General features: G+C 42.2%; 1 long non-coding RNA gene across 2 annotated transcripts; it reads left to right on the top strand.

The window, feature by feature from the left end:
• The first annotated feature begins 5,833 nt into the window (after positions 1-5,833).
• LOC111942737 (uncharacterized) lies at positions 5,834-22,247 on the top strand. 2 transcript variants are annotated; one of them, XR_015289813.1, is made up of 5 exons: positions 5,834-6,339; positions 19,928-20,048; positions 20,442-20,560; positions 20,685-21,196; positions 22,166-22,247. It is a non-coding gene; the product is annotated as an uncharacterized LOC111942737 (long non-coding RNA). The 2 variants fall into 2 exon arrangements; XR_002870671.2 differs by lacking the exons at positions 19,928-20,048; positions 22,166-22,247 and having other exon boundaries at positions 20,685-21,295.
• Positions 22,248-22,387: the final 140 nt, after the last annotated feature.

Genomic DNA, 22,387 nt, shown 5'->3' with positions numbered 1-22,387 from the left:
TGCACCACAGTAACCAAAGGGATTTTAATTCAAATTGAGAATGCAGCTCACAGTACATGCAAAACTACTTGTAGAATCCCGATTGTTTTCTCAGTTGGATTGTTTGGGTATTCTATACATAAAAAGAGAAATTAAAAACCCTCCAACTTTTTGAAACCGGGAAAAGCATCTGCAAAAAGGAGACCTCCTCCCTCCCATTCAGTCTAATAGAAAGTAGCAATTGCTCTAAAGCCATAGACAGTAAGTCAGCCTGCCCAAATGAAACTAATAATTACATATTTCCCTTTAAATTACTTGCCCAAGGTCACACTGCAAATCAATGGCAGATTCAATAATTTAACCCAAGAGTCCTGAAACCCAATATCCTGCTCTCACCACTAGAAAACCACTGCACAACTGGCTTCCAGTCTGGGAATGATACACTGCATAGGGAGAAAAACTATAGATGTTTCAGGGTTTTTCCCTGCGTAGTGATCATTTATATAGAATTTCTGTTTACCTTGGTCTAGGATAATAAATACTTAGTCTCATTTTCTGTAAAAATATCTTGAAATGTTTTCAGAAGCTGCAGGGTTGTTCAGCTGAAAAAGACTTCTGAGGCTGCTGTGAGATCTGCTAATATGGTGTGTGCCTCCTTTCCTTGCTTGAAGAGTAATTCGTATGGCCAAGCAGATACATATCTGAGTAGTAACAGAAATTGTAAACTTACGACTTTTTTCATTCTCAAGATTTCTTAAATATTTTTTCCAATCTGCTGACAATATCTTGAGTTTGATGTAAATCTACATCATACTAGATGTAGTTTTATCTCTTATTTTTAAGAGATTAAAAATATTTTTATATTTCAAAATTCGGGTTTTTTCCTGTTCTTTAATTTCTTTAACATTAATTGCAATTAAATAATACTTTGGGGCCTTAATTTAATTTCCACTATTTTTTCTATTCTATATGTTCCAAAATAGAAACTTGTCTAAGTAAAAATGATTTTTTTAAAAAACCCAAAATTTAGGGGGCATTGTAATGGTTTAGAACATAATATGAATGCAACCTCTGTATTTCCCATTAGAATTTTAAAAGGAAAATGAAAATTTCTGAGTTTAAAAGTCTTTCAGTGTGGGCTAGAAAAAAGAGCTGTTCCTTTGGGACACCCTGAAGCAGCAAGAGGGAGAAGGAGCCGCAGCACTGGGGGTTGGGACCTGTCCCTGCAGTGGTTTTGGTTGTGCAGAGCTCTGTGGAGGTCCATCCTGATGATTCCTCCCATGGAGCCAGGGGACTGTTGCCTTTTTGTACACCACCAAGGCTGGCTGGAGACACGGTGCTGAACTTGCTGCACATTCTGCAAGCTCCAGAGCCCGGCCACGGGTTTATCCTTAGGTGCCTCCTCTAGGTGTATGCTGCAAGGTCGTCATCAATCTTCCTGCCATCTCTGCTCTTGTGAAAGCCTTCTGCAAGCAGGTGTTCCCAGAGCCCACCAGCTAATTTTTCAGACCCGACCTCAAGCGGCAGAAGCTTTTTCCCGTCCTTCAGAGAGTATATGTGCAGGGAATTATAATTAGAATAGATTTTATTGTCAGGCAGGAAAACACCCCACTCAATTCTCTGAGCACAGGATCCCCAGTGGCCCAGGCCAGTGACAAGGTTAAAAGGACAGTTTGAGGAGACCAGTTAGAGACTGGTCGCCTGGTGCTGCGCTTGGATGGTGCACATCTGTGGGGTCACTTTTCCAATCCTACCCGCTGAAATGGCCAAGCTCTGCAAGTGGCTCATCTGCAGATGAGGCAGAGCTTTCTGTCACTTTGGTACCTTTCCCCACATCACTGATCCTGGACAGTCCTAGACCTAATGCCTGTGAGATAAAAATGAGCTGGGTCAGTGATGGAATTGTCTCACAATCAAAGGGAAAATCCTTCTCCTCTGTTTTTTTAGGATGTTGTGACCTTAAAAGAATCTCAGGGAAAGAAGTCATAAGGCCTCCTGAGATGCTCTGGTGCAGTAAGTCACCAGGGACAGATGAAGAAAGCCTGAAGGGAGTAGGTGGTAGGGTACCAGTGACAGTGACAAATTGGCATCACTTGTGTGGGCTCTGCGGAAGCTCAGTCTGCTGCAGTGGCAGTGAAAGCAGAGCACACACAGACAAACTGGGCAATGTGGGTAATGATAATCAGGGAATGTGAGGTCTTCCTGTGCCTTGAGGGGAGGGAGAGTGCCCTCCTGGGCTATCCAGAAGAATCCAGGCACAGAATCCAGGGAGGTATTGGACAGGATATGAGACACAGCTTCTCATGCTGATTGTATTGAGCAGACATTGTCTGCCAGTGTTAGGACCTACCTATACTCCACAATTTCCCACTGCCTGCTGGAGCCAAAGTCACTGATTTCTTCACAGCAGGTTCATTCTCACTGAGCAGGGGTGAGTGATGTCTCTGGGTGCTGCGCCATGGGTCAGCATTAAGCGATCAGAGGAAGACACCTCTGGGCCTTTAAATATTAAAGATGGTCTTCCCTGCTTTCCCATGACAGATATATGGGAGGACTGTGAAGCATCATATGGTCAACCTTGTGAGCACAACACATTTTTCTGCTTTCTGTGAGTAGATGCAAGTCCTGAAAGAGAGAATTTCTTGCTTCCATTGTCTTGCATCCCTGACTACATTAGTAGTAACATTAACCATTATTTGTTCCTGTTACTGCCTTCTCATTCTCCCAGTTAGAATAGCCATTCCAGAGCACTACGTGGTGGTTTTTGCAGAGCATTTAAAGGTTATGGTAGGGCCATTTGAGACTTCTGATGACAGAAAGTAGTGCAGAGCTGCCAGGCTCTGGGCATGGCTCTCTGCCATTCTTTATTTTTGTTGGAGAGTCAGAGAAACAGAATAGAATTTTGGTCCCTCATCTAAGCCTTGTGCATATGGAGATTTGCTATCATAAGCAACATGATAAGACTGCTCTTTCTCAGTCTGGGTCTAGGATTTAAAATGAACTCCTTTTGTTATCCCAGTCTTTAAAAACCAGTAAGACTAGATCTTGCTTTTGGATATGTGTATAAATTTTCTACTGATGGCAGAATGGCCAAAGAGATCTTAAAGAAAGAGAGTTTAAAGAAAGCCCCAAGAAAAAGTTTGGAGATTAAGACCCACCCAAAATATGGCATTCAGAACTAGGACCTTGTTTGCCTTAAATCTGCATTTCACAGAATGGAACTGCAGTTGATCAATGAAATGAAATTACACCAGTGTAGAAATCCTGTCTGTGAGGAAAAGATCTGATTCCTGGGTTGAACTTCATGGCTTCACAGTGTGTGAGTACATTTTAATCTACTCGGAAGAATGCAGACTTAGACCAGCATTTAATCTTTGTCACAGCAACATCTGAAGATGAAATCCTCTTCATGCTCACTTTTTTGTTTGAAATAAAATGATTGTCCCATAAAGTACAATGGAAAACTCTGAAATTAGAGACTTAGGGCCCCTGCATGTGTTCTCTAACATGCTTCATATTAGGAGAACAAACACAATGGGCAGCTCTCCTCCCACCATAGTGTGTCCAGCTTGTGTCAGGTGTGCAGAACAGCTCACCTAGGAATGCAGTGCTTAAACTTCATCAGATATAAAACACCATTCACAAATTAGCTGAAGACACATAAGTTGAGGTCTTGTGTGATATCCATAGGAGACATCACCTGATAAGAGGCTGCTTTGCAACCTGATCCTGCATTTCTCTTTATCATGTGTACAGGTGATTCTTGGAGAATATGAATCTGTTAGCAGGCAATTTACTAGTGCCTCGACAGGTCCATCTGCAGGCTTCTCTTTTTCACTGTGAATTATTGTAACATCAAAAGTGCCACCTGCTCCTCCTTGGGAAAGTGCCAGTATAGAGGAAGCAGCCAGCAAAGCTGTCTGTGATCCATCAATCTGTAGTGATGGTGTTGCAAAAGATGTGAAAATTGGGAGATAAATGTCTAAAAGCAGGACATGAGCCCCTCAGCCCCACTTGGAGAATGTCTTTCCTTAATTGCTTGCAATTACACCACATTTTCCATCACAAGAGATGAAAAGCCTGTCCACGCTCCTGGGACACTTCAGTACTGAAGTGAGTTTGGAAAGCAATGACCAGACAGTGAAGTCTGGAAATTACTCAAGAGGTAAGAATGAAATTTAATCAAGGATGGTGAGGCTAGATGTGGACAGCTAATAACTTTGTGTGTTTAATAGCTGTGACTCACACCTGCTCATCTCACCTCAACATCACCCTTTGGCTGAGTTTTGTACAGAGCAGTTGAAAAACCAAATCTTTCTTCAGGTTACATAATTTCTCAGATCCAGAAGTAGGCACACAACATTTTTACAACCAAGCAGTAATTTTACTGAAAAGATTTGATCAAGATATTGATTCTAATAACAAGGAGAGCTTTTGAAGCTGGCAGCTTGAAATGAAATATTTCCTGTTGCTATTTCCAGTGAACTTGAGCTTCCAGGAACTACTCAGGCTCAGTACTTGCAGCATAGTCTGGCATTAGCTTATCTTGCACATTTTTTTTCTTTTCACATCGATGCAAAATCATGTTTATAAAAGAAGCAGACAAAAGATTGCTTTGGTCAGACTTTTTGTTCCAGCAGGGTGGTGTGTTAGAACTATAATGAAAGGTGGCTGGTGCTGTTTACTTCATGAAATAAACCCAACTACAACCAGATCTAGATAAATTACAGCTCTTAGCTTTAAGATTTATTTGTTTTGGGAAGAAAACCAGAATTTTTCCCAGGCTTATTTTTGCTACTGGCTGCATTCTTACAAAAATAGGAATTTGGAAGAAAAGCCTCTTTCACTTGTTCTTTGGGATGTACATGAGCACCATCTTCTCCTGACGAGGTGGATCCCAGTTACAAAGGGTGCCATTTCTCTCCTGGAGTGAAATCTGCCCTACTGCAGATCCAGACTGTCTCCCAGGTCAGTCTTAACTCCTCTGGCTCCAGGAAACTCTTCAATGTGTCCTGAAAGGATGCAGCTGGTACAGACATCTCACCGTATGTGGCAAGACTCATTTCCCTGCCAGAAGCACCTCACCACGCTGAAACCAGAACTTTAATTGCAGCATTTTTTAGCTTTTCCTCATTCACAAACAGCAACCCATGTGTAAATCTAGCTGCACAAGCAGGATTTGCCATGAGATCCCAAGGGCCATCAGACAGGATGCATGGTGACAAAGAAGGGGTAGAGGGCCGAGGAGGTCTTGCAGAGAACACCATTTAACTCTCTTTATCCTAGAGAAGTGTTTGTTGTTGAAAATTTATCATAAGCTCTTATAACAGAGCAATAGAAATGCCACCTATCTGGAGAAGAAATGCTTCATCAAAAAAACCCAGAAATAAACCCCAAGAAACCTCAAGGACTCTGTCCCTTATCAATCTGTATCTCTCTCATCTCATACTCCTGTCAAAGGCAACTTCCCCTCTTTCACCACTGAGCCCAATGATCTCCATAACGAGTTCAGTTGGCACAAATCAACATTAGGGAGCTGCTGATCTACCCTGGCTGAACAGCTGCCCTGGACAGTTACTCCCCCTAAGGACTGATTTAATAATTTTTCAAGAAATAGGTAGTAGAATCCTTTCTGTAGTTCCTTTTGTTTTTTTGATAAGGTAGGACAGTTTGTTTTTAGAATAAACAAGTCCTTCTGCATTAATTGGAAGTCTTGGGCTCTTCAGAATTCTTTTTGCATGTTTTTGCTGTTCTGGAACCAACGTATCAAGTGGGAAGTTTTGTTGCTTTTTGCTTGTTTGTTGGTTATTTCTGAGATAAATTGGCCAGGAGACAGACTCATGTTTTATGCCTTTATTGGGACTCAGACCTGGGGTGGGGACCCAAGGAATTGCTTGCACCACTGGTGCTCCCACACTGGAAGCTCCAAGGAGGAGGCACAATTCAACTTTGCAGCACACGCTGCAGAACTGGAGAACTGAGGTTTCCATCCTCATGAGAATAGCCAGGAGGCTTGTTGTTCTGGCTCATTGTCTTGGGGGGGCCAGTCCTTTCCAGTCCTCTGAGGTCATGGTGATGCAGGAGGATGGTTTCTAAGCAGGCTTAGGTGATGCAGGACGATGATTTTTCATCATAGCTTGCTAGAATATGTTTCCTTGTCCTTTTATTCCTTTGTTAACTCATTGTTTTGGTGTCTTGAATGCCTTAGTCTGCTTGGTCACACAGCCCCCTGGGAGTTGCTTTGTTACATCGTGGCACAGCCCCCATGGGAGCAGCTTTGTTCCTTAGTAGCAGGGAAGTAAGGGAAAGGGGTAGAGGTATGTCTGTCCTACAAGAACTCTTAAAACACTTCAACAATTGGTAAGTATTTAACATTACTAACAACTATTGGAGTAAACAAGGGGTACAACAAACAAGGTTTACAAATGGGACAAGAACATTAACTGTACATAACTAAACACAGTATTTTAACCAGGGTGGATTTCTTGAGAGATTTTATTCATGACAATTTTCAAGAGGGGTTTTCCTTTCTGGAAAGGCAAGAAAATGTGTAAGAAGAGACTGGATGAAGTGAAGCCTAGGGGCTGTCCTTCATGGCTGGATTCCTTCTCCTCTGTGCTAATTGTGCTAATTCCTCTGTGCAGAATAGGAATAAATGCAGATGCTGAAGTACAAGAAAAAAAGCTGAGTGACCTCAAACCCAGACAATATCGTGCTAATTCTTTCACATAAATCAGGGCATAAGGAGTTTTGGCACACTGTTTAGTCAATAGGAATAATTTGTTACAGTATGGGAAAGAAAATGAGGACAGATTTGAGATCTGGTTCAGACCGGAGTGAAATCATTGATGAAATACAATTGTGTCTGATCATGCATGGGTTGATTTGGAGCTGCTGTTCATAACTCTGTGGTCATTAAAACAAAATGCATCCTTCAAAATGCAGGCTGTGCAATGCTTCACTAAGTGACTGTGTCTCATGCAAAATTAAAACCTTCTCTCAAGTGTAGGCTGCAGACTTTGGGACAGCAGGGGCTCCTCAAAGAGGTTCAGCATCTCATGCCTCTGGTCCCAAAGAGAATAGTGAGTAAATTGTTTTTTTGGACACTCTGACTTTTCTCCAATGAAACATCTACAAAGAATGAGCAAAAATTGTAATGCAAAACAGCCACCCAAAATATAGGACCTCGCTGGATGTTTCAAGCAGAGATCGGCAATGGATTCAGGCACACTTGTAAAAGATCACACATCTGTTCTCTTGAGACAATATCTGGTCAAACTTTGAGCCAGAGAAAACAGTCACCCTCTTCTTTGTGCTTCTCATACATCCAGACCTTCCTTCCAGAAAAACAAAACAATATTCTCAGCCTTCTGATTTAGAGCAGCCAAGGATCCATCCAATTTCTGTCTCCCGTGCTGTAATAAGAAGAAATACATAAACCTGGCATTAGTGAAGTTCAGTCAACATACCCCAAAAGTGTCACTTCTCTTTTCTCTCTTCCTTGCTTGTAACTTGGTGTTTTCACAGAATGGGATGGGGGTTGAGGGGGTGGAAAGAAAAGCATTGAGCCAAGGGAGAGTTTCATCGTCAAAAATTCAGGGTTTTCTTCTCATGAAAGGAATAAATATTTGCACACATCAGCATTTCAATCTCAAATGATTTAATTTTGGATTGCAAAGTTGTGGAGGGAGCATTTCATTCTGACTTTGCTGATGAACTCCAGTTTGTGTAGCTCTTTCTCCATCTGTGGATTGTTATGTTGGTAGCTTTCATCCTCACCAGCTGATCTTTTTCCCAGTGTCATGTTGATTTATTTGTCTTCATTGGGCTTCTGATAACATTTCACCAATAAATTAGTTTTAAATTAAACTTTCTGTTGTGTCTTTTATGTTGGACCCAGTGCATGTGCTGGAAAGGAAATTTCATTTCAGAGATACTTTATTCCTCTTTTTATCACCCTCTCCAGCCACAGACGCACCAGCTGTAACATTTATTTTACTTTGGATGAAAGTTGCAAAAGCACTGCATAAATTCTGAATAAAAATTTGCTGTTAGTGAAGATGACCACTTGTAAAAAGCATTTTAGACAGCCACAAACCAGAAGGAGTTGTACGTACAACTGAGTGTGCAGCCTAGCGAGAGAACCTGTGCCTAGCTGATGTGGTACCTGCTAACAGAATGAACACCCACTGGGATTGTCACTCCAGGCTTTCCCCTTCCCTTGCTGCCAGGCCAGTGCAAGCACTAGAAAGCAGCACTGAAACATTCTGGCCCAGAGCCTGAGCTCATGCTTCATTTGTCTTTATCCGCTTATTTGAGTACATCACTGTTGTCCCTTGAGCAAGAAGTGCTCAGGGTTTCAGGCAGGGCTGGAGCCATTGGTTTCCCATGTCCTGGTTGTCTCCCAGGATGGTCAGAGGTCCCGGGAGGGCTGCTCCCCTTTACCTCTCAGCTGAGCTTCCCAGCAGCCTGCATTCCCCAGCATGTCCTTCCCTCTGTTCAGGCTCTACTTCTCCTCCACTTTCATGACTGAGCAACTTTCCATGGTTAAGTTGAGAAAGGTTTTTCACTTGCTGGGGAAAACCTGCAGCATCTGAGGCAGAAAGAAGAAAAAGGATTTATGTTTTCCTTTACATAAATCTAACAAAACACCTGAGCAAAGCAAAGCTCTGCAGCAGTTTGTTACCTCTCGACCTGTCCTGCAGCATGGCTGAGCTGCAAGCATGGACAGAGGGGGAAAAAACAAGGCAAGGGACCAGCTTCTGTGCCAGGCAAGGCTGCGTTTGCTTTTCTTCAGCATCTCTCTGGCCACCTCAGTGCTTTTAAAGGAGGCAGGAAATTGCTTCTCTCTGCAGCTCGTGGTAGCAGGACCTCCAGCCCTGCAGGGAGCTGCTGGGTGCCTTGGGCACGCTCCTGAGGGATGGCCATGGCACTGACCGGGGCTGGTGGCCACCTCAGCAGCGGGAGGCTTGACCTGCAGGGTGCACTCAGGTCTTGGCACTTTAGTTGCACTCTGAGGTGATGAGAGGAGGTGAAAAATGCACGTTTGGCTTAACTGAATTCCAAAATGGAGTATTTTGTGATATAAAATATAAAAACACTGAGCACCATTTCTGCTCTAGTTTATTTTTGTAGCAGATGCCATTCATTCTCGCCCTGCCCCATCTTTTCAGCGCACTGTAAGTAGTAGTGATGTATAGTCTTCTTGATGAAGCACTTATCTGGGGCCCATTACTGTAATGACAGAGCCCTCCATACTCTTTCGAGGTTTTATTATCAGAATGACTCCCTTGCTTCAAGCTGATTTCCATAAATCATCGTTTTCTCATAAGCTTAAAGGAAAAAAATGGTCTTTTGGAAACCTGTGACCTATTTTATTGTGCAATTCCTCAATGCTGGTCCAGCTGCCAGACCCAAAGAGTCATATCAACCTGTAGTTTGCTTCCAGGAGATTATTTTATAGTATTACAGTATTTTATAATCTCCTGGGTTTGAGTGGTCTTGCATGCAAGCCTTTATAGTGCCTTGCTCAGTACTGTAACCTTGAATTCTGTGCAGAATTGCTGCCAGAACTGTACACACAGGAACTGACTGCCTAGATCACCCCTCCAACTCTTGGATGCAGCTTCATTTTCCCACGGGGACAACCCAAGGAACACCTGCCTTGGCCACCCTGTCCTCCAAAAAGTGGGAAGTTCAGCTGGGAGTGTCTGGTCAAGGAGGTGCTGGGAGGAAGCCCTGGGGGAATTCACACCTCCTGCCAGCTCTCAGTCAGCTCACTCCACCTCTGCCTCAGAGCAGAAAGAGCATTCACGTTTTATCCTCTGTAACCTCTTATTATTTTTGGATAGGAAATGCAGAGGAATTCCTAACAGAAGCATGGGGAAAAAACCAAACCACTTTGTTTTAGTCCCCAGGATAAACATTTCCAGAGCAATGTTAAACTGGAAAAAAATTAGTGCTCCTGAGGTTCCCAACCCACTCCTGCATCCCTGTACCCATGTGCAGGGCAACCTAAACAATTCTCCTGACAGTGGCAATTCCCAGTGTAGATTTCCCCTTCTACCAGCCCTCAGTGTGTCAAAGGGCCACATCCTAGAGGCCAGGATCGCTGCAGCCAGCCCCACATCACGGTGCCTACATCCCTCCTGCCATGGGGCAAGATCTTCCTCCCACACTTTCCGCTGGGCAGTGCTTTCCTAACAGATAATGCACAGAAATCAGTGTGTCCCCCTGCCAGCTTCAGCAGCTCAGGGAGTCTTCCCTCTGTCATGGGAGATGTGCAGCTCTTCATTTCCCTCCCGATTTCCCCTCCTGGCTGGAGTTTCCAGGCTGCTTAGCTCCCTGGTGAGGCTCACTGTTGGGTGCTTGTGCTTTGGGACTGGCAGGAATCCTGCCCGTTCAGTGACCGCTTTCTTTCCCAGGCACTGGGTCACTCCTGTATTAGTTCTTTGTTAAATCTTTGGATGTATTTCATGTCTGAGTGACCATTTGGTTTGATGTTTTTGGATGTTAGTTATTTTAAGATTTAGCAAGATAAATTTTTTTTTGGCGAATGATATCATCCCACTGTTCAGATGAGGGAGAATTAGAGATATTTATGAATTTGGGATAAACACCAAAAGATTGTTTTCTTTATGGAAAAAATGAGTCTGTTTAAATGTTAAACAATATTTGGTTTCATCTTCTTCTAAACAGAAGCATTCTTTTGCTTCTGAACTACATTTTCATTTATAACTTGGCAACTGTCATAGAAATATTGTTAATAGCTTTCATAAAACTACCCAAATGAGCCATTTTTTGGTTTAGTCAGAATCTTGGTGATTTTCTAAAATTTTTGTTAAGGTTACTTACCAGAACTCAGGCAAGCCCTTGGTTCTTGTATTTGTAGATTGCTGTGGTGTGAAGAGGTGCTCCTGCACTTGCACCGGCAGCTGTCTTAGCCTTGGCATCACTTCCATTAACTCATCCTTAGCATGTGACAGAGGGACAGTCCTCATGGCTGCACTGCCCTGGAAGGGTCCTGCTTCCAAGGACACTTCTGTCCTTCACTGAAGATATTTCAGCCACAGCTGGTATGAAAGGAACCCATTTAATTTCTTCTCTGGGGATAATATGATGGGATTTGTCTTACTGGTTTGTTTTGTTTTTTTCTTTCTGCTGATATCCCCAGTGCACCTCTATTTTTAAAAATATATCCTGTTTTTACCTCCTTCTTTCTTTATCTAGCTCTGTGCCAGGATTTTACAGTCAATGTAGACAACCAGAGCTACACCCGACAGATAATGAGGACATATGAATCAAATGTGCTACTGGTTTATTTCATTTTCCTTTTCACTTTGGGAACCACTACAAAAATTCTAAAGGAAGCATATACTCCTTTGTGGGAAATTTGGGTCTTCTGCAATAGGTTAATTCTTAGTTACTGTTTGGGGACCCCTTTGAAATTTTGTTTCTTAAGCGTCTTCAAGATCTCTAGGCCACAGGTTGAAACCAGCAGTTTAGTGTCCTGCATTAGTGATGGAACTGAGGGTGATATTTGAGTGTCAGGGGCATAGGGTCTCACTACTTCAGTATTCTCCAGAGTTCTATTGCCTCAGGTTCTTCAGCAATGCCTCTTAAATAGGCACTGAATCAGCAGTGCTGAGGGGAGACTTCTGTGCACCAAATCACAATGTGAAAATGTAAAAGAACTGTCCAAGTAATGTCTTCTCGATACATTTACCCATGACCAAGTCATTGGGATTAATGAAAGTAAATCCTTACAGCCAATGGAATTAGCATGTGTAGATTCCCCCTGAAGGAAACCAGATGATTGGATGAGCTTTCACTGAAGTCACAGTATTCCCTGTCTGCAATTAGTTTAAATTTTTTTTAATTGCAAATAATTTATTCAGCTATTGCCTGTATGAAGTTTCAGGGAATTTTGAGTAGATGGAGCATTTTTGTGGTCTGCGTTATTTCATTGCTGAGATGTTTCAAACAAAGGAACAATTTGAACAGATTTCTTGAAGGACCAAGTTTCTAATTAATTGCAAATCACACACTAACAAATTAGCAGACCACTCATCTTGTACCCAGAGGGATAAGTGCTGCCAATTTGAGGAGAAGACTGTATTTTTCAAACACAACAAAGAAGCTGAATTCCTGTTTTCATTGCAAAACGGAACTGTGCTTTAACTGTGAAATCCAAAATAGTGTCTATATTAGAACAGCTCTAATTTAACTATAAAATTCAATTATCTGCTGATGATACTGTCCCATTTGAATCCTTTGCAGTGATTTCCATCATTTCCCTAATACTATCTTTGGCCATCACCTGGAGGCTTCTGTTCTGATGACTGCTGCCATTTCTCCTCTTCATTAGTTTCCTGACGCCCTTATTTTTTTGGCACTGATTTACAGCATTCAAGACAGGAAAGCAGCCTGAGTACCTTAACTCAGTGTCACTTGCAGACCGGTGCAGTGATAGTACAAAACACATCAGAGCCTCACAGGAAATAGCTGGGCCCCCACAAAATGTTGCTGGTTCACCAGATGTGCAAGACCCAAGTGTTAAGAAAACAAAACGTGGCACTAAAGTAAATGAGCTGCAAAATTTGACCTCTGAAATTTTAAAATTAAGGAAAAAAAGAAATAGATATTAGGTTATAAATTTTAAAGAGATACATAAAAGGCATATTGAAAAAGAAAGTGGAACACAATTTCACAGGGAATAACAATTGATGGAGACAAATTATGCCTGTCTGTGTGCATTAATTAAAGATTCTTGAAGGTAGGTGATTCTGACGGGGCTTCTCTTCACCCCCCTTCCCCTTTTGCGGTACCTGGCAGTTGGCATTCATTTCTAGACCCTCCTGTGTGCAATTAATTGGGCAGAAAAGGTGCCATCCTGTAAAGTGTAGTGTGTGGCTGGGGAGCACTGAGCCCCTTCCAAATGCGGGGGTCTGAGCAACGCAGCTGCTGGGAGGGATGGGATCCCAGGGGTCCCCACTCCTCTCAGAGGATCAGAGTGGTGCTGATGTGAGAGGCTGCAACAGGACAAGGACCCAGATGTGATTCAAGTGCTTCCCTCAATTCCCCCTGTGGTCCTGCTGGAGCAGATGGGTGCCCTGGCTGAGAATCCTGGGAATTTTGGCCAGCATGCAGCCAAATCTGTCATATTGCATTTGGGAAAAGTGGAGGCAGAAGTGTGCCTGGGCTGTGCCCTCATACAGATTTGGCACACTGACAGGCTCTGTACCTGGGACCATAAAAATGGACACACTCTCAGTGCTTATACAGTGATCAACACTAATTTTATTTTTGCCAAGACCTGCTTGTGCTAATCTAAAAAAACAGTGAACATTAACTTATTTCATTGTATCTGTCTTACCTCCCCAGCAGCAGAGGAAATTTGATAGTCAAGAACATTTGGCAGCTGGGACCAGGGCTGTTTAGGCTGATCATTGCCATATATAAAATCATTGCTATGAAAGCACTAACAGAGTCACTGCATTATAATACCAGAAATTACACAGCTGCACCCTCAGCTACTAAGCCCCAAAGCTGCAGGAACCTCAGGCAGGGAAGGGTCTCCAATGAGAGAGATCTCTTGGGACTCAGACTAATGTTTCTTCTCCCTTTCTGGAAGGCATTTCCCTAACCTGCACCTAAGCCTCTCCAATCTGCTCTGCTCTACCCATGGATAGAAAGCTTTCCCTGACCTGCAGTCCTAGCAGCCTTTGCTGAGTATTTAGGTGATCTCTTCTTGTCCTTACTTTCAAAAAAAAATTGCTTAATGTCATCTTCATTGGAGATTTTTGCGCATTTATGAATTAGTCTTGCCTCACCTTCATCTTCTCTAAACTAAACAATCTTCTATAGACTAAACAAGTGCAATTCTTTCTGTCTCACTGGCTGCATTTTCCAAATCTCTGATCATACTTGTTGATCTCCTCTGGATTGTCTCCAGTATAACTGTGTCTTTATTAAAGTACAATGCCCCAAACTTGACAAAATCTTTCAGCTGAAATCTCCACACCAAATGCAGAGTAGAATAATTGCTTTCCTTGTCTTATGTATGGTGTTTCATATACACAACTCAGGTTTTTACATTTCTTTGGTCTGGGCACTGCACTGCCAGCTCAAATCCAGCCTGTCATTTGCTACATCACTCAGACCTTTTTTTGCCATGCCACTGCTTACAAATTTCTTCCAACTTTATAGCTGGGAATTTGGTTCCTTGTCCCTGAAAGTAGCACTTTATCATAGTGGTTACTTAATCAGGTTGGCTGTGGGCCATCTTTCCAAATAATTTCTGTGCTTTGATCCTCTGACTTTGATTCCCTTGTAGTCTCTTCAAGTTTAATGGTAACCGCAGATTTCATCCTCTACATCATCAGTGAAAAGAATGGAAACAGGCCTTGAAAAGATCCCAGGGGAATCCCACTTGAACAGCTTCCTATTTGATAGAACAATTGATAGCTGTTGTTTTGGAGTAAAGTTCACCCAGTTGTGCACCCATCTTGTTGTGATTACACTGTAGCTCATACCTAATGCCACCATATCAGGAGACAAGATAAATCACATCCACTTGCTCTTCTGTATTCACAAAGTCAGATACTCAGTGGGAAAGGGGGGGAAATAGACAGGTTTGACATGATTTGTTCTTGACAAACTCAGGTGGACTGCTTTTTATCACCATACCATAAAAAATTCTGGGTGTTTAACAAACCGATTGTTTAATAACTCATTCCAGATTGTTGGGAAACCAGGATGAGTGGTTTATAGCTTCCTGGGGTCTCATTATTCCTTTTTTATATTCAGCACTATAGTCACCCTTCTCCTGTGCTCCAGGGCTCATCCTGTTCTATAAGAATACTTTAGAATAATTGCTTTACAATAATTGCTAGCTATTCACAGATTACTTCATCTTATTTCTTGAATAAGTTCTGGTGAACTCTATGAGGCCCTGCTGACTTGTGTGCAGTTAGCTCATTGAAGTATTCTTAAACTTGGTCTTTTCCTGTTTTTACCTGCAGTTCCACTAATTTTAAAAATAATTTGGTTAAGTAACTGCTCTTTTTTTCTTTTTTCTTTTTTTTTTTTTTAAATAAAGACTGGATAAAGAAATATGCCAGTCTTCTCTGCACAATTTGCTCTCTTTTCCTGTTTAGCAATGGATCAAGACTTTCCTTTTTCTTCCTCTAATTAAAATGTATTTATAGAACCTTTCCAGTTCCCGTTGATGTGTTTCCTAAGCTGAAATGCCTTCTGTGCTGTAGCAGCTTTGCTTCTGTACTCCGTTGTTTATCTTATTCTCTTGTACTTATCCTTAGCAAAGGGTTTGTGTTACACATTTCAAAGTCCTCAGAAAGTTGCTGCAGCTGGAATAGTACCTCCATGTGCCTGGTGTTCTTCTGCATAGGGGTAGATTGCTCTAATATTCTAGCACAGAAAACTTTCAGGATCTTTTCACTCATCTACTCCTGCTGAAAGTCTTGGTTATGTACTAGAGTTTTTAAGTTACACTTGTTTTTCCAACACAGTTTTGGGCAACTAAAATCTCATATTACCACCATATCTCCTTGTTTGGATATCTTGTACAAATGCCTGTTAAAATTCCTTCTACTTCCTATGAGTTATTGGATGGTTTGTAGCAGATCTCTGTCCTGAGCCACCTTGGGGTCAGCTGTGTCACAGCATCTGAACAAAGACTTACAGTTCTTTCTATTCCCCTGGCTCCTTGTGTTTGCCTGCAGTGGTCAACACATCTCTCCTATTTACATTTTTGTCTACTTCATAACTAATGTTTCCAGTTCTCAGGCTGCAGCTAAGAACAACACATTTCTCCGTGCGCTGCAGGCTTCTTAAAACCACATTGCTCTGGGTCTGCTTAAGAGGCCACTGCCAGATTATTTAATAGTTGGGAATAACTTGACACAAGTTTGGTACAATCTCAGCCACAGGCATTCCTCCACACCTCTGTGGGAATATTTTGATTCAACCTGAAGTTCAGCCTGAATGAGTTGATGGTAGTTTGGAAAAATGCCTTCTGAAAATGTAACAATATAAACAGGCTCCTAGAGAGGGATGTAACATGTCTGCTGATAAACCAAAGAGCCTCCACTGCATCACAGAGTAGTCTCACTTTAAACAAAAGCGTGCAAAGATACCATGATACTGGAAGAGGTGACACCCATCATGGTATGTCCTGATGCTCTGCTGGAACATGAACTCTTTTTGATCTCACAGAGAAACAGGGACCACCTCACCTCCACCAGCCCCTTTCTGGAAGGTCCTTTCCCAAGTCATCGCTAGTCTCACAGAGAAACAAATTCTCCCTCAGCACAGCACCAGCATGACTTCAGAGGTACTGTTCTTCTCCTCTAGCTACAGACATGCCTGGGCAAGAAGGTTTCTTCAGGGCTTGCCCTTGTTCTTACTGCACTTGGGGCCTTAATGACATAATCAGTGCAGAATCAGACCAGGGGAAATAGAGTTAAGGACATTCAGAAGCCCTGAAGGGCTGGAGCCGAGGCTGCAGCTCTTGTTTGGCCTGACACATTGTTTGTGACCCATCCCATTGTTCTGGGCTTAATGCTTATTCATTTCCTCTTTGCTTGTGTTTTCATATATAATTATTTTTAATTGTCTTTTTTTATATTTTAGAGAAACAATAAAAATAAACTCCCTTGGGTTTTAGAAAATGGATCAACACAATCAGGTCAAGGGACTTGAGTGGGCTTTTAGTTTCAGTACTGACTCTGATACAAACATGAGTTTCCAGGTGACAGCTTTGCCTAGAAACTTTTTGATTAACAGATGTAGTCCTGGTGTGGTGACTTCTGGGAATGAAAATACTCTTATCAGGAATTTACAAGGCCCATTAGTTTAGAGGGAAGAGAAAAGTAACATTTTGAGAGGACAACTAAGATATTTGAGGGTTCTCTCACTGCAGAACAACACTGAGCATCCTGAAAAATCCTATAAATATTTAGTTTTTCTTTATATCATTAAACTATACTGTCTTGTTGCAATTGATGCTCACACATAAACTGAGGCTCTTCTGCCCTGTCACGTATCTGTAGTGGAAGAGATGTTTATGCTGGGAAGGGACTGGAAGGGACAGAGGATGAAGGGGGACTCTTGTTTTCATGACGAGGAGAGAAGAACAGTAACAATTTTCCTCAGATTCCTCTCCCTTTCTAAAGGAGGAGCTTTAGGGAAGGGTTATAGGGGAACAGACAAGGTGGCTCTGCAAACTGGTCCAGGCATATATCTTTTTCCATTAGGAGGCTGAAATGCAGACTTTTTATAAAACAGCTGCACAGACTGCTTCACAGTCAGGGTGAATATTAGGAGAATTGATAGATATTTAAAGAATACCAGGACACTTACATTAAACATTAAAGACTGGAAGAGCCATGGAAACTAGACTTTGGTAATTGCAATTGCACAGGAAGTGTTAAAAAAAAAGTGATGTGGTTTCCCTTGGGCAGAGGAAAAATGTATTTGAAAGTTGATGTTTTGAATTATGATGGCACACTTATAGAAAACAGATAATGTAGATACCACAAAGATGTGATGTGTACCATTAATAGTGAGCATCACACAGAAAATCAAAAAACAGAGTGCCTTCAAAATGTAAAATATTCAAGTCAGAAGGTTTGTTTAGGGAAGGGATTAAAAACATGTAAAAAAAGATTGTGTACTTTTAGGCCTTATACAGTTTGCCAAGAGCTCTTTAAATAGAAGCTTAAAAAGCTGTTTATGCTTCTGCAAATTAATAAAACATATGCCCTACTGTACAGAATATAATAATAGTAAAATAATGCCACAAACAGAAACAAAAGATGTTGTTGTAAGACCTGAAGTTATTTCTGTAGCTATATTAAAAGAAGTGGTGCTTGACCTAATTTTTGAATAATGGGTTACAGTTGCCTTGATCTTCTGGCTACTATTCTTTTGGTCTGTATTCAAGGTTGGCAGGTAATGACTGATGCCATTACCGATGTGGACAAGAAAAACTTTCTTAAGCAGAAACTGAAAACAGTTGGAGGAATTCACATTGAAGAGGAGATTAATAAGACTGGACATGGGAAATGTATGTAGAGAGTGGGTGGGATAGATAAGAGAGGGAGGAATTAATATTCACATTGTCTTTAAAATAAGAGGTTCAGTGAAATTCAGCAGCAGGAGCAAATTTAATAGTGATAAAGGGAAGCACTTTTTCACACCATATGGCAACTCGACACGGCAACCCCTAGTTACAGGATGTTTTTGAGGTTAGGAGTTTATCAGGATTTATGTAGAGAACATGCCAAGTCATCACTGTGAATGCTAAATAGAGCCAGGAACCAGAGCAGCTTCCTGCAGGGACAGGGGAACATCATTTCTCTCTCAGGAGTCCATCACCCACGTCCTGTTGTCAGCTCCAGGATCCCTGCCCAGAGGACCCTGTAGTGGGATGGTCTTTGGAGGCTCCTCTCTCCCAGCTGGCTGAGTTTTGTGGGCTGGGCCCAGGCTTTGCTGAGTTCCCACTGCAGTGGCAGAGGCTGCAAGGGCTGTGGGGAGCATGGTTCCTTCAGCCTGCAAGGCACCTTCTTCCCAAAGCAAGAAAAATACCTCATCTCTACACAGGCAGAAGACCCAAACAGCAGTTGTTGTGCTGGGAAACACTATGTTCCTCTGAAATGAGAAACCAAATGGGGTTTCACTCTGTTCCTAAAGATGAGGAATGCAGGTGATAATGCAGACACTTCAGGTGCAGCCCTGACTTTCCATGCTGGCGTGGAGCTGCCTGGGAATCCTAAAGGAGCTGTGTGGGAGCGGGACAGAATCCTTTGCTGCAGGGAAGACCCATGACAGACTTTACATTCTAGGAATCTGTGACCCATTTTCATGACATTGCCCTGAAGTTTGCTATTGGGAAGCAATTCTTCACTCCAAAATCCCTTATCTTGAGGAATAATGAAATATTTATGATTTTTCTCCCTGTTTACTGTACATGCTGATAAGCAGCTCTGGGACTAAGGAGCTGTCAGAGTCTATCCCTTTTTCCTCCATCAGGCTGATTAATTATAAAATAAATAAATCATTAATTGAAATTTCAGTAACTGTTTAAAAAAATTCATGCAGTGCTGGAAAGGTCAATGTCCAAAGTAATTTGGGATTCGAACCCCAGCAGGTCTGATGGATGCCCCATTTCTCCAGGGAAAACCTAAGTGGGACACCTGAGGGGAGGAGATATTGGTCATTAATCCAGGAGTCAGCAGCTGGCCAAATCCAGTGATCTCAGTAAAACAAAACATGTGCATAGTGTGTGGCTTCTTAGAACCTGGGTTTCTTGCCTGGCCTGGCAGTCTGAAGAATTGCTTGCTTTTGCAAGTTTAATTATAAAATGTATGCCAAGGTCAGGGAATAGGTCAATGCTTTAGCCATCCAGCTGGGAGGCCTAAGGACACCTCATGGGAATTAGCTGGACAGGAGGACTTTGATGGAAAACTGATGTGAAAGAATTGCTTTTGGAGAAAGGTCACGTGCAAAGCCCATGCAGGCAGACATCTTCATTACCAACGTGTCTGCTCCATGTGGAAGCATGGGCAGGAAAGGAAAGAGCTCTGATTTTGACTAATGATCAGTCAGAAGGACTCCATGATGGGGCAACTTGTGTTGCTGAGCACAGCAAGATTGCTTTTGGGGAAGTTTATTTTCATTTGATGAAAAACATACTCTCACAGTACATATTGGTACCCTCATCCTCCTCTTCTGATTCTCCCCTCATTTCATTGCAATTGCTACTCTTTGCATGGGGAAATGTAAGAGGAAAAAGAAGCTAAGCACATCAAGTAAAGAAAGTGTCATTACTGGAAACAGATAATTTTGTACAAAAAAAAAAAGATGCAATGGTATTGTGATTAATGGTCCTGCAGATGTACTCTTCTTGCTAAACTTCCATTCTAAGCAATCTCACCTCTGTCCTGCAGCATCACAGTGAAGTTAGAGTAACTCACTGACTGAAGGTTAACAGAACTTTGCCTGTAGCAGCAGCTTGTGGACATGTGCACTGTTTGCCACATTAGAAGGTAATTTGAGTTGAGTTTCTGCCTTAGGAGCAAAACTAATTTCAGTTGCTCGTATCTGCTGGGGAGTCTGAGCTCTGTGACAGCTCTGCACATGGAAACCCATCTGCACAGAGGACAAACTGTTCTCCACCAGCCTCTGGGGACATCCTGCAGCTCAGAATTTTCTGTCTCCCAGTGCCAGGCATTTGGCATTACCCATCTCTTCTGCAGGGAACAATGAGCAGGCAAATATTAAAACAAGTTATTTTCTGGTCATGCAAATTGCTGCAGCCTGTTTTTCTAAGGGATTTCTGGATATCATCAGCATAATGACAACCAATGCAAGCATTTTCCATAACCTCACTTTTCCATGCACTACCTGAAATACGTCACAGACTCTCATTTCTTCTCCAGTGATGCTCTGACTCCAGGGAAACCAAAAGCAGCATGTGCCACTGCCTGTTTGGAGTCATGTGGTACTGACTGCTCTCAGATATGTTTGTTCCATACCAGCTGGCAATCAAACAGGACAGGTAGTTACTTCTCTCACCTTGCAGTCCTTCCCTCACTCACTGAGGTCTCCATCCTCTATCCAAGCCCTGGTTTTCACTGCTTTATATCCCTTCTTATCTTTGATATCTGTTCCATTCCATCCAGTGTGACTGGAAGTGGCCAGTGGATTCAGAACCTGTAGGGGAGCATGCAAGGGAGGGAGGAAGGAATTAACTACCAGCACTTGCTATGTGATGACTGTGCAGCACAATTGGCTGGAAAATTTCACATCTTCCAAAAAATACTACCCCAACATGTTGGTCTTGTGTGCACTTTTGCCAGCAAGGGGGTGTGAAGGAAGATACCTCTCATGGGATGGATGTGCCACACAAATTCATGGCTGGCTGGAAGTGGTCAGGTTCTAATACCATGAAGATGTGAAGAATTTGTAGAAAACTTTGGGCTTGTCAATACGGCACTTATCATCAGCCCTACAAGAACTTGAAAGTAAGCACATCCATTGAAGAAATGAACAAGATATAACAGTTGCATGTGACATTTGAGTGAAAAGTTTTGTTCTGTTTCTGAGCTTTTAATGCACAGAACATGCAGAAGGATCTGCCTGGAATTGCTTAGCTCTCAAATGCTGTTAGTTGGACATTGGCAAGCACAAAAAGGTAAATCAGTACCACTACCATCTGTAAGACAATGAGAACAGGAGATGGCTAAGGCTTGGACACTCATCAGAGCTGTGAGAATATTCCCAAGGCCCTGTGGGGGGGGAAAAATAAAATTATAACTGATTTCTTACTTCTGATTCCTGTTGCCTGTGATCTACTGACCACTTTTTGCTAAGATATGGGGATCACAGCCTGGCTGGTGGCATTTCTGCTTGCAGATATCCAAGGCATGGGTCGGTCACCATAATGTCTCTCTACATTTGCATACAATTCACCTCAGTAACAGAAACTTGCCTCAGAAACTCTGCAAATATGGAAAGAAAAGCATGCTAGAGAAGAAGTATTTTTTTTCTGTCTAGAAGAACCTGTAGTACTCAAACCATGTGCTGACATGTGGTCATGGTATAAATTCCTGGAGTGCTCTATATTGTCTGTATTGTGCTGATAAAAGAACTACTACTTTCTTTTTAGGCATTTCTGTTCAGCACATTCCTTTAAGAACAGGATTGAATGTCTGAGCTTTGGAATAATTAGAATTAACAAATGATGGCATTGCTATTTTTATTGCTGTAATTTCTAGGAGCCAAGTTCATACGAAAGCCCGTTGTGACTATCTCTTTTCATGACAGTCAGGCAGAACAGAGCCAAGTTCTGCTTTCACTTACAGCCATATAAATCTAACTACCTACATATTCCTTGCCAGTAATACTTGTGTATGCTGGAGTGGCCATTCTCTAGTATTATTTTCCCAGAGAAAGCAAAGCAATAATTCATACATCTGACTTAAGAGGGCAGGTTCCAAGTAAATTGCAAGCACAGCTAAAAATGGAACATGAAATGAGTGGGGAAATACAAGGAAATAAAACAATTTTAAGATTTCCAGTCTTGAACATAAGAATGCATTCACATGTTCACATACTGTAAGTATCTGTTTGCAATCAACTCCTTTGTCACTTACTGCTGAAGTGCTGGAATCAGAGAGCCTGCTACTATGAGATGATGTGTGAGAAGCAGTACAGGATGAAAAAGGGGATCCACAGCAGCTGAGGTAGCCCTGAGGAGGGAGCTTGTTTGGTTTGAGAGGTCCTTGGGCACCTTGACAGGGGAAGCCAGAGCTGGACTGATAAAGAAAGAGAGATAGAAGAGGTGAGTCTATTTTGAGTACTGAAGCAGATTCCCAGCACAGGC

Source organism: Cyanistes caeruleus, chromosome 8 (genome assembly GCF_971803275.1).
Source record: "Cyanistes caeruleus chromosome 8, bCyaCae1.hap1.1, whole genome shotgun sequence".
Taxonomy (NCBI): domain Eukaryota; kingdom Metazoa; phylum Chordata; class Aves; order Passeriformes; family Paridae; genus Cyanistes; species Cyanistes caeruleus.
Note: the sequence above shows the minus strand (reverse complement) of the source record. Positions and strands in the feature narration are given on the sequence as shown.